Genomic DNA, 14,951 nt, shown 5'->3' with positions numbered 1-14,951 from the left:
GCCACTGTGCCAACCACGGGATAAACTTCCTATATAACCCCCAATACCTAGATAGGGTGGCCATGCCTTACTTCTCAGTTTGCACCTGCCATTACATTGTGTAAGTTGGAACTTCTACCAGTTCTAGAAGGAGACGCCAACAAAAATAGACATATTCAAGGAGTGTTCCTGGGTCAACTCTTCATTCAGTCTCTGCCAGTTGCTCAGGAACTCAAACCAGTAACTGGGTTATGGGTGTAACCAGTATTATCCTGAGTTCCCCAAGGCAGAGCCTTTCACTATTATTCATAATACTGACTGATGCATTCACTAACATAGCTTATTGCTATCAGACCTACAGAAATCCATGGTGGCTACAACTGCCCACATGTGCATGTGAAACGTATTTTATTTTTATAAATGCTCTCACCTCCATTGCTTCCTTAAAGTAGCTCCCACTTATAACCCAATTTTTACAAAGTAGAAGTTTAAAGATCACTTTTCCTCTGTGCTCTACTGCCATCATCACCAAGCAATCTCTGCTCCTTACAGTTAAATTTTCCCTCTAACACCCATTTGTTCTGCTACATTTACCCCAGTTCCTGCCAGCCCCAAAATCTCTAAAAGCAATCAAGATAGGAATAACTACCAGTTCAAACATCCTGCTGACAAGCCAATTTATACATAATCTTACACCAGATCAGGTATGTCTGTAAGATTAAGTTAAGCAAGCTGTCTCCCAGGAGCTAGTATAGATATTCACCAAAATCCCCCAAATCCACCCAGTTATTCCATACACAAAACTCTAAGAAGACAAATAATACTTCCTAGTCCTATTTCCCATTGCCTCAGTCATCCATTCTGATGGACTGGAGCTGCATCCCATGCCAACATTTACCTCTTTGGTCCTCATCTTCTCTGTGATGCCATGTCACAACCACAGCACCAACTGCCTCCTGTCCTGGTGAAGATACTAAAGGATTTTAGCCAAAAAAGCTTCAGTTCCTGGTGAACTAGGAGATCTGACCTGCTATCCTACTTCCTACATTAATTACATCTGCATAACAATGCCTTTCTCTCACCAGTAAGTATCACGTACCAATTGACTGAGCCTTGGATAGAGGAAAATTAGGTCTCAAGAGAGAGAACTTTTAGTCCTGACTGGTGTGGCTCAGTGGGTTGGGCATCATCCCACAAAGCAAAAGGTTGCCAGTTCCATTCCCAGTCAGGGCACATGTCTGGTTGCAGGTTCAGTCCCTGGTTGGGACACCTTTGAAAGGCAACAGATCAATGCTTATCTCTCACATCAATGCTTCTCTCCCACTCACTCTCCCTCCCTTCCCCTCTCTAAAAATAAATACATAAAATATTTTTTAAAAAAGAGAGACCTTTTTAAAGGGCTGGTCTTCAAAAAAGGCTGTTCACTTGTTTATATTGAATGTGTGAATATATGAACAATTGGATTCAACAAACATTGTTTGTTCACCTCTGTGTGACAAGCACCGTGTTAAGTATCAGGAATCCCAAGATATTTTCTGGTCCTCAAGAAGCTCACAGTCTAGAGGATACACAAACAAATAAATCTATTATTACACTACAGAATCACTATGTTCTATGAAAGAAATAAGATAAGAGCATCGGAGAAGGTCAGATCCTCACAATGGGAAGGGGAAGCAGGTGGTAGGCCAAGCAGACATTCTGAGTGGAGTAGCAATTAGTCAGGTGGGTGGGGTTGGGGGCAGATATTTCTGGCAGCAGGAGCAACATATTCAATAGCATAAAAAAGATCAATTACAATATGACCACGCAGACCATGGACTGCCAGAGCCTGAAGTGTGTAAGATGAGGTGGGAGGGAGTGGAAGGTGAGGCTTCCCAAGGGACAGGCAGCTATTTCCGGCTAAAGGCCTTGATTTTATTCTGAAAGTAATAGAAAAACTACTGGAGGATTTTTAAGCAGGGGAGAGATATGATCAAATTTGTGCTTCAAAATAAGGACTCGGTCCATGATATGGAGATTGAATGGAAAGCCAAATCTCAGAGGCAAGAGATCCAGTGAGGTAGCTGTGTAGTGATTCTAGGGTGAGATAACAAAGCAATGGAGAGAAACAGGCAATTTTAGGAAATATCACAAGTAGAAATATCTGAGGTAGAAATGAGAGGGCTTGGTGATTAAATTGGGCATGGGGAGGGGGCAGGAGGATTGCAGGAGGGCACTCAGATTTCTGGTTTGGACAATGCGTAGTGTCATTTGCTGAGACAGGAAATTAAGTTGTCCCATTACAGGGCCCCATGAGGCAGCTCACTTCTCCAAGACCACTCTTATCTTACATTAGCTTCGCCTCCCCATCATCTGCTTTCATCGTTTCTGGTTTCAGTCAAACATCAGTTGCCAGCCTTTCCCTGCTCGGCTGGTTTACTCTTGAAGGAGCACCTGCCTTTGTTCCATTCTTGATTTTTCCTTGCTCCTTGATGCATCCTTACAGGAGATTCTTCTAGTCAATGCTCCACTCTAATTTAACCAGCTCCGACACTGTGCACTTAACTCACCACTGAAGCTGCCTTCGTTCACCACCCCACTAGCTGTGGCCTTGCCTGCCACTCCAGGCTCTCCCGCAACCCTCTACAGCCTGAACTCAGCCAGTTCTGAGTCACTCAGAGCCCGACAAAAAGATGAGTTGATATCAATCCACAGAAAAATTCTAGAACATGCTATAAAAGAGATGTTTGTAAACCGAAGTATAAACACTATCATTGAACATATGCTTGAATGAGTGAAAACTAAGCTCCAGAGCTTAGGGAGGGTCTATCTGTGTTCATTTTCCTCTAATGCACTCTACAGACTGCTTTTCCTTTATTCACACTGAGCAGGCTCTGCCAGAGAAGACAGGAAACAAGATGGAGAGCAAAGACAGGCTGGAGGTAAGTGCTGATTTAGCTGCTTTACTTTGTGCTGTGAGGAGATCTTTCACAAAGTGAAAATCTTCATAGGATTTTCCAGCAAACAAAGCTTTGAACCTACCAACGTAAGTGAAATAAAGTGTAATTTACAATAGTGTTTTTAACACCTGCTTTAGAAATATGAAGAATTATTAGGAAGAGGGATTACCTGAATTATTCATTGCTTCAAAAAATAGTCATTGATTTTCTATGATGTGCAAAGTTTGTAAACTGCCTCCCAGCAATTTACAGAATAGTGGGATGCCACCAGAAAAGGATTTGGAGGACTGCTATGCGTGCTAAAATGTTGGACACAATAATTTATTGGCATGAATTATATTATAGTTATATAATTGGTAAGCCTTTTTCAAATGATGAAATTGAGTGCTGGCAAGTTATTGAAAACAATATACCCACACCCTGCTGGTAGCAACGTAAACCGATACAATTTTTTACCAAAGCACTTTGATGGTACGCTCAAGAGCCTTAAAATGTTCAGATCCCTTGGTCCAGTAACTTACAGAAATTATATTTTAAGGAAATAAGCCACAGGAAATTAAAAGTTACATAAAGAAATATTTTCATTGAGAACAAATTCTAATATATAAACTTGGATCAAAGCAATAGAGAAATATTAAAATAAATTATAATAAGGCAAGTCAATGAAATACTATGAAGTCATTAAAATTTCAGTAACAAAGAACTGTAGCAACACGACAAATGTAGAAGATAAAGTGCTGAGTAAAAAAGTAGAATATAAAATTGTATCTATGTCATCATTGTAGTTAAATGAAAATATATTACTATTTTGCCTACAAATAAGGACTGACAGAAACATGAAAATATCCAAACAATTTTACTTATTGTTAAGAATTTGTGCATGCATTTTTTAAATATTGAAGTATATTGAAAAGCTTGGTACCCAAAGAAAGTTGGAGCAAGTGCAAAAAGATTCCCACCAGGATAACGATCTCCTTTACTTCCAGATTATGGACTCAAGAGGCCATTATCACTACTTCCCAACCTAAATGTGACCCTCCTCTCAAGTGCAGGGAGAAAATTGAATTCATGGCATGAGACACTACAGACTTAGGGTTTTCACATAAATAAGGCACTGTGTCTCCCTTTCAGTGCAGAAGGAGATGCAGAGATGCATGAGGACAAAACAGTGTCTGACACTGTTATAACTGGAAACTGTCCTATTTCATGTAAGCCCTACAAAATGCTATGAAGTAGTGTTCTTTCCATAGGAGAAAACAGACTCCTACTTTCTGCTGGCAAAAACAAATGCTCAGAGAGGTTATGGTTTGCTCAAGGTCACACAGCTAGTGAGTTGGTAGTGGAGCTGATTTTCCAAAGTCTCGTTATTCTACTCTGTACATCACTTCCAAGAGAACTTAGGAGAAGATGAAAGGCACCCATCACATTGTTCGAGATGAAGTTCAAGTCAGTTTGCAGGTAAGTCATCAGTCCATTTGACCCTCGAGATTTTAGGCCAGTGCTTGCAATTCTAGGTGTACATTAGAATCATCTGGGTATGAGTTTTAAAATCACCTCCAGAGATTTCAATTTAGTTGCTCTCAGCGGTGGCTAAGACAAGGGAATCACAGGAAAACTCCCCACGTGATTTTTTTCATTCAGTAGGACTAAGAACCACTGATTTAAGGTCTTTTGCATTTCCAACCTTAATCTTGGAGTGTAAACCTTTTAACTGGCTCCCACAATCTAAGTTAGAACAGCACTCCAGTCACTTCTTAATTTGTTTATTATTGTGGTGAAATGTACATAACACAATATTGACCATTTTAACCATTTCAAAGTGTATAACTCAGTGGTACTGAGTGCATTCACAGTATTGTGCCATCATCACCACTATCTAGTTTTAGAACTTCATCATCCCAGACAGAACTCAGTAAGCAGTACTCCTCCTTCCTTCCTACCCTCAGCTTCTGGCAACCACCGATCTGCTTTCAGTCTCCATGCATTGGCCTTTTCCAGACATTTCAAGTAAATGAAACCATGCAATATGTGGCCTTATGAACTGATTTCTTTCATTTAATACAATGTTTTCAAGGTTCATTCATATTGTAGCCAGTGTCAGTAGTATTTCATTCCTTTTCATGGCTGAATAATATTCCACTGTATGGAGATACATACCACATTTTACTTATCCATTCATCTGATAATGGACACTTGGGTTGTTTCTATATTTTGGCTTCCTTTCACTCTTCTCCCCAAATCTGAAGTGCCTTAGGGCACACCTTTAAAGAAGCAGAACTGGAGAAGGAAAGTTTCATAAGTTAAATATAGGGCTCAGGAGTAGATTTGTGTAACATCAGCATCACCTGCATACTTGCTAGAAATGCACATTCTCCTGCCATGCTCCAGACTTACTGAATCAGAAGCTCGGCGGGGGGCGGGCAGGGGGAGGCGAGGGGCGGGGCAGGGCACAGCACTCTATGTTTAAACAACCCCCCTGAGGTGACTCAGACACAGGATGAGGTTTGAGAACCACTAGAGTAACTGACATGGGCCTGGGGTTTCCACCTCCAGGTGTTTCTGCTGCCTTCACCCAGGTTAAGTGGTCCCACACTGTACACTAAGCACAGTCCAGCCCTGGGCAGCCTCCCTGGTGGTTCAGTAATAACATCCCATCTGTCAGCATCCAAGATGCTAGTGTCACTGAGTTCAGCTGATACATGAGACAAGGTTGACTTGACACCTTCGAGTCATCACAGCTCCCTGTAATAAACAAACACATGTTGTAGAAAATAGACTGAATTACAGAGCTGCACCCTAGCAATTTACATTGTTGAGTGTCTCCTACCAGGAAACCACAACCAACACATCCACTTCAGAAATGCTACCAGAAAACCACGGGCCAGGCTCCGCAGCAGCTTTGTGCTTTTCCTTGTCAGCTGGTGACGGCCCCTGCTCTTCCTGCCAACCTGGACTCCTGCTCGCTGCTCAGTCCTGTGGGGCACATGTCACTCCACCTCTGTGCCTTTGCTCAGGCTGTTTCTTCTCCCTGTGACACCCTCCTACTCACCCCCCACTCATCGAATCCCATCATCCCTCAACCATAATCCAACTTATACTTTGTCCTCAGAAAGCCTAGTGGGGCCACCCCCACCAATATCCACACCTCATTGTCTGCCACACCTTATTTTTGGCACCACCATTTCTTACTCAGTCATATTGTGTAGCCATCTCCTATTTTGAGTCTTTTTAAAAAAAAAAAAAAAATAGGCTTCATGTTTTAGAGCAGTTTTGGGTTCACAGAAAAATTGAGCAGACAGTACAGAGATTTCCCGTATGCCCTCTGCTTCCCTCTGCACACAGCCTCCCCCATTCTCAACGCTGTCCACTAAAGTGGCACCCGTGTTACCACAGATGAATCCGCACTGACACATCCTTATCACTCAAAGTCCATAGCTTCCATTCATTACATTCACTCCTGGTGTACATTCTATACAAATGTATAATGACATGTATCCATCATTACAGTGTCAGGCAGAGCAGTTTCATTGCCTTGAAACTCCTCTGCGCTCCCCTGTCCCTCTCGCCCCAACCCCTGATTGTTTTACTGTCTCTGCAGTTTGCCTTTTTCCAAAATGTCATATAGTTGGAATCAGAGTATGTAGCCTTTTCAGATTTACTTCTTTCACTTACTAATAAACATTTAAGTTTTCTCCATGTCCTACCCTAGCCAGATAGCTCAGCTAGTTAGAGGGTCACCCCCATACCATAAGATTGTAGGTTCGATTCCCAGTGAGGGCACATACAAGAGTCAACCAATGAGTGCATAAAGTGGAACAACAAATTGATATTTCTCTCTCTCTCCCCCTTCCTCTCACTCTCTAAAATCAATAAATAGTAAAGCAATTCCTAAAAAGTTTTCTCCTTATCTTTTCATGGCTTCACAGCTTATTTCTGGTCATTTTTATTATGTCATTATTTTGTCCTTATGTTATAAAAATTTAATTCCCAATATACTGTAAGCTCTGATACGTATGATGTAGCAGGGAGGAAATGCTATTTAAAACCATGATTGTGGCCACTTTAACATATGAGGACATACATTATCTTACAGTGAGGAAACACACCATGTGAGCCTGGATGAGACTTTATGGGCGAGATAAGCAAGCTCTGAGCATGGCCTGGGAAGTAAAGGGGGAAATGAAGAATGAGCTAAATTTTGCTCCATAAGGAACTAACTGGAATTTGGGGATTGGAGGAGGCAGTCCGCTGGGAAGAGCAAACCCAAGAAGATAATGGCAAGCCAGAGTCTTAAGGGAACATGGCTCATGATCGTAATAAGGGACAGGCCAACTGCTTGTGATGTGTTGTGCTCCAATTCCTCCACTTGAACCAACTTTGAGGACAAGTGGGCCCTGCACAGCAGGGGGCGATGCAGGCTGGGTAAGAGCAGTCACCATCAGGACACGACAAGCCTGGATGGTGGGCTGAACAGGAGACCACAAACCCTCAGAGACAGACCCGGGAAACCCAGAGGAGGGCCCAGGCCTCACAGAAGGGAAGGTGAGACACTGCCAATTAATATGGATACACAAGAGGAGGAGCCCAAAGTCTGCACCACTTCTGTTATAGTTATACAATGTCTACCATGCAGGGACAGCACAATTCTGTATTTGGCCTTTCTAGAACATTCTACTGTGATGGTGATTGCAGGGTGGGGAAGCCTTGGGAAGGTGTCCCGACAGATAGTTTAGGCTGTCCAATACATTAGGCTAAAATTACAATACAAACCAGTGTGCATTGGGTATCCAATGGATGCCATATACTCACTTTTTGAAATAGGCAAAACAGGAATTTAACTGCCTTGACATTTTTTTCAGACTCAAATTATTGCAGCCGTAATACAGAAAGAACTTTGGGTCCTCAATCATCTATATGTGCATTAGAGCGGATTGAAGATTCCTTTCTAATGTGGATCTTGGCCCTGCTCCCCTGTTTGACCTCCCAGTTTCTGAGCTGAGGTCATGGGCGCATTGGCTCAAGTTCCTGAGCAAGAGTACGTGGGTCCTACACCACCTCAGCTGATGGGAAACCATGCCGCTCCACCCTGACTGGACCCAAACAATATCTGCCCATCAGGACTTACACACACATTTTCTTGAACTCACCGATGCCTAAGATTTGTCAAAGGATCAGCTGCCAGGGACCACCACAAGGATGCTGAGTCCAACCAGTCTTCCAGAGTGATGGCAGGGTGGTGGTTCCAGCCTGCCTGCCTGGATGGGAAGCCTGGCTAGAGATCATGAACTCAGTGGCCCTAGGCCTGTTTTCTGGGCTTTGGTTTACTCATCCGCAAAATGAGGATAATCATATCGCCAATCCCAGGTGGTTGTTGTAAGACTCAAATGAGATAATACACGCAGAGGGCCCAGAGCTCTTGGGCCCCTCATTATGCTCATAAACATTAGCTCTCATGACCCTGGTTAAGTCAAAACAGTGGAGAGCACTGTGCCTGGACCTTATCACATGCCTCTCGGTGCAATGCTTTCTAATGGATTATGCTGTGGCTTGTTGCCATTAGCCTCTATTAAGGGACAGCCAGTGGCACTTGTCACTGGTTTACACTGAAGAAGTTGTTGAGGACATCGTTTATAACACTGCAGTGTCCTCCTCAGAAGGACTCTAGAAAGATCCTTCTTTCCACCTTAGCCTGGGAAGCTGCCTCTCCTGAGCACACCATTTTCCTCTTGTGCTCATTGTGAATGATTCACTGATCCGGTTTCTCTCTTCATGCTGGACCTGAGAGAGCCGGGACAACTTTGTGGTGGGTATTTTTGTACACCTCAAGTCTGGCTCCATTTTATGACCCTGCCCCTTGTTTCCCTTATGCGGCATCATTCTCTGCCTTGTAACATTCACCATCATCATCATTTGCCGAACACCAACCAGGGGCCTGACCTGTGCTGGGAACTTCACAAGAACTGTCATTAATACTCACCCAGTTCTACCAGGAAGAGAGCATTTCCAATTTAAAGATAAAGAAAAGCAGGTGCAGGAAGATGATGGGATCCATCTAGGTTCCTGGGATTTCAGCCACACCATCACACACGCCTAACCAATGCTCTCTCCCAGAATGGGAGGCATTTCTTTATACTGTCATAAATCTCTTATGGAACAAGTCATGGTATAAATAAATCAATCACATTTTAAACCATGTCTTCCTTGCTAGTTCCCTTATGTGACTGGTGGAATCATGAGTGTAGTGTCTGATGCTTCGGAGCCCCTTTCAGGTCCCAGGACACCCTGATCAACAGCCCTGGGGTAAAAGGGAGAAGAGATCAGGAAGTAGCAAAGGCACAGGTGAATTGTTCTCCTAGTGCCAGAGACTTGACTAGATGATCACAGGGCCTTCCTCCCTCATTCCCCTCCAGGCCTCAGGAGCAATACCAGGATTGACGGGTTTGCACCTGTGCCATGCCACTAGTTGCCCCAGAGGTGTTCCATTATCACTTGTGCTCCTTGGGCTTTTCCTGTGTGAAGTGTAGGGATAGGAGATGCTCCCCCACATCCTTGGGGGAGGTAGCATGACACAGCAGGTAAGACCCAGGCTCTGGAGTCTCCTGCTTGCATTTGAATCCAGGACTACTTCCGCTCTGGGTGCCTCAGGTTCCTTATCTGTAAAACCTTCTCTCGGGGAAGTAATAGTGTACCAGTCAAGAACACAGAGCCAAACGATCTTTGCTTTTAATCCAGGCTCTGACACCAGCTGAATGACCCTGAGCAAGTTGTTTGGCATTTCTGAGCCCAGTTTTGTATCTGAAAGTGAGGATGCTAGTAGTTACTACTTCACAGGAGTATGAGGAAAAAGCATAAATTAATATCTAGAAAACAATTTAAACTATACTTTGCATATAGTAAGCTCCCTATTAACTGTTAGATATTACTATTACTGTGTCTGCAAAGTGCTTAAAGTGACTAGCAATTGACGTTAGCTATTATCCCCTCACATAATTAAGACTGAACTACAAGCAGCACTCCGGGAAACACTGGTCTCCTCCACTACATGCAAGGGCAGGAAGTCACTAGCAGCTCTTTGCATGGGAAACTGAGTGCACATCCTTCCAGCCCCTCTGGCCTTACCAAAGCAAGGAGGGATGGTTGGAAGCTTGGTAAGAGGGTGAGGACAAACTGTCTTACATGCAGCCGGAGGGGGCTTTCTCACCTCCTGGAGAGAGAGCCCATCCTTTGATTTCCAAACTTAATAAACTCATATGCTCAACTCTAAGCTGTACATAGACCAATTAGCTTCAAGACCTAATGACTGAGGATGTGTTTCTTACGTAAATTCACATAAACAAATAGAGCACATTCTTTTTCCTTTTCTAAGTAACTCTGCCTATAACCTGGGAAGAAGTCGACCTCTGGTTAGGCTGGTTAGGCAGGGGTCAGGCTGAGGCAGTGAAGGGAGGGGGGTGACAACATGGGACCATACCGGCCTTTTCTCCACCTCCTCCTTACAGCTTTTCTCCTCTCTGCCCACCTGAATCATTTCCTCCTTATTGTCATACCTCCAGGCATGGGAAGTTACCTTGGCAAATTAGAGAGGTCAGAAATAGACATAGAGACATTTATTGAGAAGAATTTCTAAGGAGACAAAAACAAACTACAAAAACAGAAGCTGGGTCCTGCCTGGGTAGGAAAGTTGGTTGAAGCCTTGTCCCACACATCAGGAGGTTGCGGGTTCAATCCCTGGTTGGGGCCCATGTGGGGCAGGGTGGGGTGGGCAACCTATCAATGCTTCTCTTTCACATTGATGTTTCTCTCTCTCTCTCCCTTCTTCTCTCTCCAAAACCAATAAACATATCCTTGGGTGAGGATTGAAAAAACCAAAAACAACCCAGAAGGTGGAGCACAGCAAAATGTTCCTAAGACTTCAGAGAAAGTAACAATAATAACAGAGAAAAAACACAAATAGAATAGGATCCAAGAATCAGAAAGCATGGTATGTTTATTATTTAACCCTTATTAAATGGTCATTGTGTGCCAAGCACATATGTATCACATCAGTTGATCTTTGGAGAAATGTAGATACCATAATCTTCATCATTTATAGATGGGTAAACTAAAGCTTAGAGAGGTTTAGAGATTTGCCTGCTTATTACTGTGCCCAGTACGAATCAGGAAAGATAGGAGAAGATTCAGAAAAGATCAATAAAGATAAATAAATCTAAAATTCAAGGCTTTTATTAAGAGATTAGAAGTCTTAGAATTGTTTAGCATAGTGAAAAGAGGGCTGCAGGGAATCGCAGAGTAGAGGAAAACGTTGTACTGAGGTCCCTTCCCTTTTCCTAACAGGTCCTTGAGTGTCCCAAGGATGTGGCTGGGGAACTAGCCCCACCCTCCATTCGGAAAGAGCTCGCAGGTCCTCCGGCCAATCAGCACTGACTGTCTCCCATACACACTCCCCACAGTGAGTGATGAAAGGATGAGTACAAGACCTGATTTGAGCCAATAGAACATGAAGTGTATTTTCTGGGGTTTTCTGAGAAGAAAACATTTGTTCTCTTCCATGGAAGCTCCCCCAAAAGACATTCTGTGTCCACTGGGCCGGAATAAGGAAGCATGTGGCCCTGAGTGGCAACAATTGCTGCCTTGTCTTCAAATATTCATTGTTCCTTTCTTCTTGGGAATAAGTATGATTCAATTTCCAGCTGGGCATATTTAAGTCCAACAAAAGATTCCATTTCCTGGCCTCTCTTCCAACAACCCTATGTGACTAATTTCCAGCCAATGAGATGAAAGCAAAAGGGTCGTGTGGTACTACCAAAAGAGTCTCATTATAATACAAGAGGTAAGCCTTTCCTATGTTCCTTCCTCCTTCCTCTAGCCTAGAATGCACATGTAATGGTTGGAGTGCCAGCAGTCATTTTGGACCTGGGGGTGACCTTGGGGAAGGGACCAGGCCCTAAGCTGTGCAGTATCAAGTTAGACATCTGGACCCAGGACATGATGTAGCCACTACACCAGCCCTGGACTGCCTATCTCTGCACTTCTCCTATATAGGGAAAAAAATATACTTCTATCATATTGTAGCCACTATTACAGTGGATTTTCCATCACACTGAGTAAATTCAGTTCTAACAGATGGACCCAGACTTCTGCTGACAACAATCTTGCAATCATAAAGGAAGACAGACTTGGAATAAAACTGATAACAAGGGTAGCAGAGAAGAAACAAAAAGAAACCAGACTTTCAATCCATCTTGGGGCTGCTGAGCCAAGCCAACTTTATCATGGGACTTTCTAGTTACATGAACCAATACATTCAATTTATTTTTTAAAGCTACTTTGAGTTGGGGGTTTTGCCACTTGCAATTGAAAGCATCCTGGTGGATACATGCTTAATAATCTTCTTAAGGAGGGAGCAAATTAGTGAACAGTATTTCATTTCTAAGGAAAGCACTATAAGCAGAAGTATATTAAAGTGCATCTGGGCTTTCCTTACAGAAGAATCATTAAACACATGAAAAAGGCCTGAATGATTTTCAAAAATCACTTAGCATTTATCGAATCCCTACTATGGGCCAGGTATTTGATGTACATTATCATTTTTATTTTTGTGAGCAGTCATCTGATTTATAAAAAGATGGAACAAATACTGAAGTGATAGAAAATATCATTTTCAAAGCAACATCAAAAAGTGAGTGTTTTTAACCATACTTAGCTCATTACAGAGCAAATGGGCGAGTGGTGCAATAACAACTCATCCTGTAGCATGTTTAATAAACTGGCAACAGGGGAAGTTGGTTGAAGGAAAGCAGAGGAACTTCATACTTTAAGCATTAGAACCGAGGGGCTCCATAATCATCTGGCATCGGCTCAGTGTTGCACCTATGATTAGAAATGTACATGATGGGAACTCCAGGGATCTTCCTGATTCTTCGTTTAAGGTCCTGGTCAACTGTGGCCACAATGTAACACTTGTGCTGAGTTACTGTCTGTACTCAGCAGTCATCTGCATAGGTTCCTTTGTGTGTGCATGGTAATCGTTCAAATCTTGGATCCTTGGCGATCCTTAGAGCCCCTTGATACTTCTGCCCCAATTTCTCAATTTCAGCCATTACAGTCAGTTATACAAGGTATACACTTGGCATAGAGACAGTCCATCATTGACTGCACTAAGTCCAGTTTAGCCTTGATGGAAAGGTTGATAAAGTTGGTATCAACCAGGATGTGGTAAGCTGGGCCCAGCTGTGTTATACTGGAAGAATAAGCAGGAAGAGTATTGGGGGACTTCTCTTTCCTTGAGTGCACTAGGATCTTTCTTTTCTTTCTTTTTAGGTTTTAATCTATCCTTTTCTTTAAGCCTCTGATCTCTCAGACTAAGCATTCGCTTCATGGTCGCATATTTCCTTGTTCTCTTTTGCTTCCCCATGATCACGCCGCACTCTTCATGTACATTATCATTCATCCCTGCAATAGTACTGAATGGCAGAAATTATTCTATTTTACAGAAGGCCCAGAGGTCTTTTTGTTTGTGTTGTTTTGTTTTGTTTTTAGAGAGAGGGGAAGGGAGGGTGAAACAGAGGGAGAGAAACATCAATCATCTCTCAAATCTGGGACCGAACCCTCAACCTTGGCATGTGCCCTGACCAGGAATTGAACCAGTGGCCTTTTCACTTGGTGAGGCAATGCCCAACTCACTGAACCCCATGGTCAGGGCAAGGCCCAGAAGTTTAAATAAGTTGCCTAAGGTCATATAACTATTAAAGACACAGTTAGGACTGCAACTCAGCTCTGCAGGGGGCCCACACCCACAATTTTTATACTGCACAGAGCCCCTAGCCATAGATTCCTTCTAGTCTGAATGCTTTCCAACTGGCTTTTCTTTCTTTCTTTTTTTCTTTTTTAATCTTTGCCTTTGGAAACCCCACAGCTCAGGCAATTTTGAAGAGCATTTGTTATCAGTCTCACCAAAAAGAGGGACCTGCAGTTGAGTGACTACCCAGCATATTTTCCTAGTCAGAGACACAATTGTCCCCTTTCTTTCTCACCCTATCTTTTCCCCTTCTCACTCTCTGGCTTCCTCAGAGGAGTGACACATTTGGACATTTTGACTATTTCCTCCTCTTTGGGATTGGACAGAGTGCTGGAAATGCATGTCCTAGACACTGGATCCAGCTCTGTCTGCCTCACTAGTGTTTGTCCTACTCCTCGGCTCAGTGTTTGAATTTCCCTTTCAGTTGATCGGGACTGATACAGTGCATCCAAACTGAACATACCTGACATCCAACTGACAGTGGTTTTCAAGACTTGCTTTTTGCTTATGAATGGACACACTGAAAAGGTTTTGTGTAATATTTATTGAAGTTTAAGCGTACCATGTTCATTTGCTAATATTATGTAATTCATTATTAGCAAATGCTGACTCTAAATGTGAAGTCATGTAAGATGTATTATCTGTGAATATGCTATTTTAAAATGATCCCTTTTTGTTAAATATTCCTCCCCAATTTGTCCCCCTTTATCCTCCCTCCGCCCTGCCACCCCAATCCTCTTGCATCCCTCTTCCTTAGTTCATGTCCGTGGGTTGTACATGTAAGTTCTTTGAGTCCTCTATTTCGTATGTTGTTTTTTTTATCTCTCCCCGTCTATTTTATGCCTATTAATTATGCTTCTTCTTCCCTGAACCTTTTCCCCCCTATTCCTCCCTTCCCCCTCCCCACTGAAATCCCTCCATGTGATGTCCATTTCTCTGATTCTGTTCCTGTTCTAGTTGTTTGCTTAGCTTTTGTTTTTGTTGTTTTTCTTTTCTTTCAGGTTCATTTGTTGATAGTTCTGAGTTTGTTGTCATTTTACTGTTCATATTTTTGATCATCTTCTTTTCCTTAGATAAGTCCCTTTAACATTTCGTATGATAAGGGCTTGGTGATGATGAACTCCTTTAACTTGACCTTATCTGAGAAGCACTTTATCTGCCCTCCCATTCTAAATAATAGCTTTGCTGGATAGAGTAATCTGGGATGTAGGTCCTTGCCTTTCATGACTTCAAAT

The 14,951-nt window shown here is 42.8% G+C and overlaps 1 long non-coding RNA gene and 1 pseudogene across 1 annotated transcript in view; both read right to left on the bottom strand.

Moving 5' to 3' along the window:
• Nucleotides 1-14,951, bottom strand: part of LOC128781185 (uncharacterized) — a 99,909-nt gene that overhangs the window by 49,249 nt on the left and 35,709 nt on the right. The window contains exon 2 of the long non-coding RNA XR_008427084.1: nucleotides 1,466-1,537. This is a non-coding gene — a long non-coding RNA (uncharacterized lncRNA). The remainder of the gene's footprint in view (nucleotides 1-1,465; nucleotides 1,538-14,951) is intronic.
• On the bottom strand, nucleotides 12,740-13,332 carry LOC112301839 (rRNA-processing protein FCF1 homolog pseudogene; annotated as a pseudogene).

This window comes from Desmodus rotundus, chromosome 6 (genome assembly GCF_022682495.2).
Source record: "Desmodus rotundus isolate HL8 chromosome 6, HLdesRot8A.1, whole genome shotgun sequence".
In the NCBI taxonomy this organism is placed as follows: Eukaryota; Metazoa; Chordata; class Mammalia; order Chiroptera; family Phyllostomidae; genus Desmodus; species Desmodus rotundus.
Note: the sequence above shows the minus strand (reverse complement) of the source record. Positions and strands in the feature narration are given on the sequence as shown.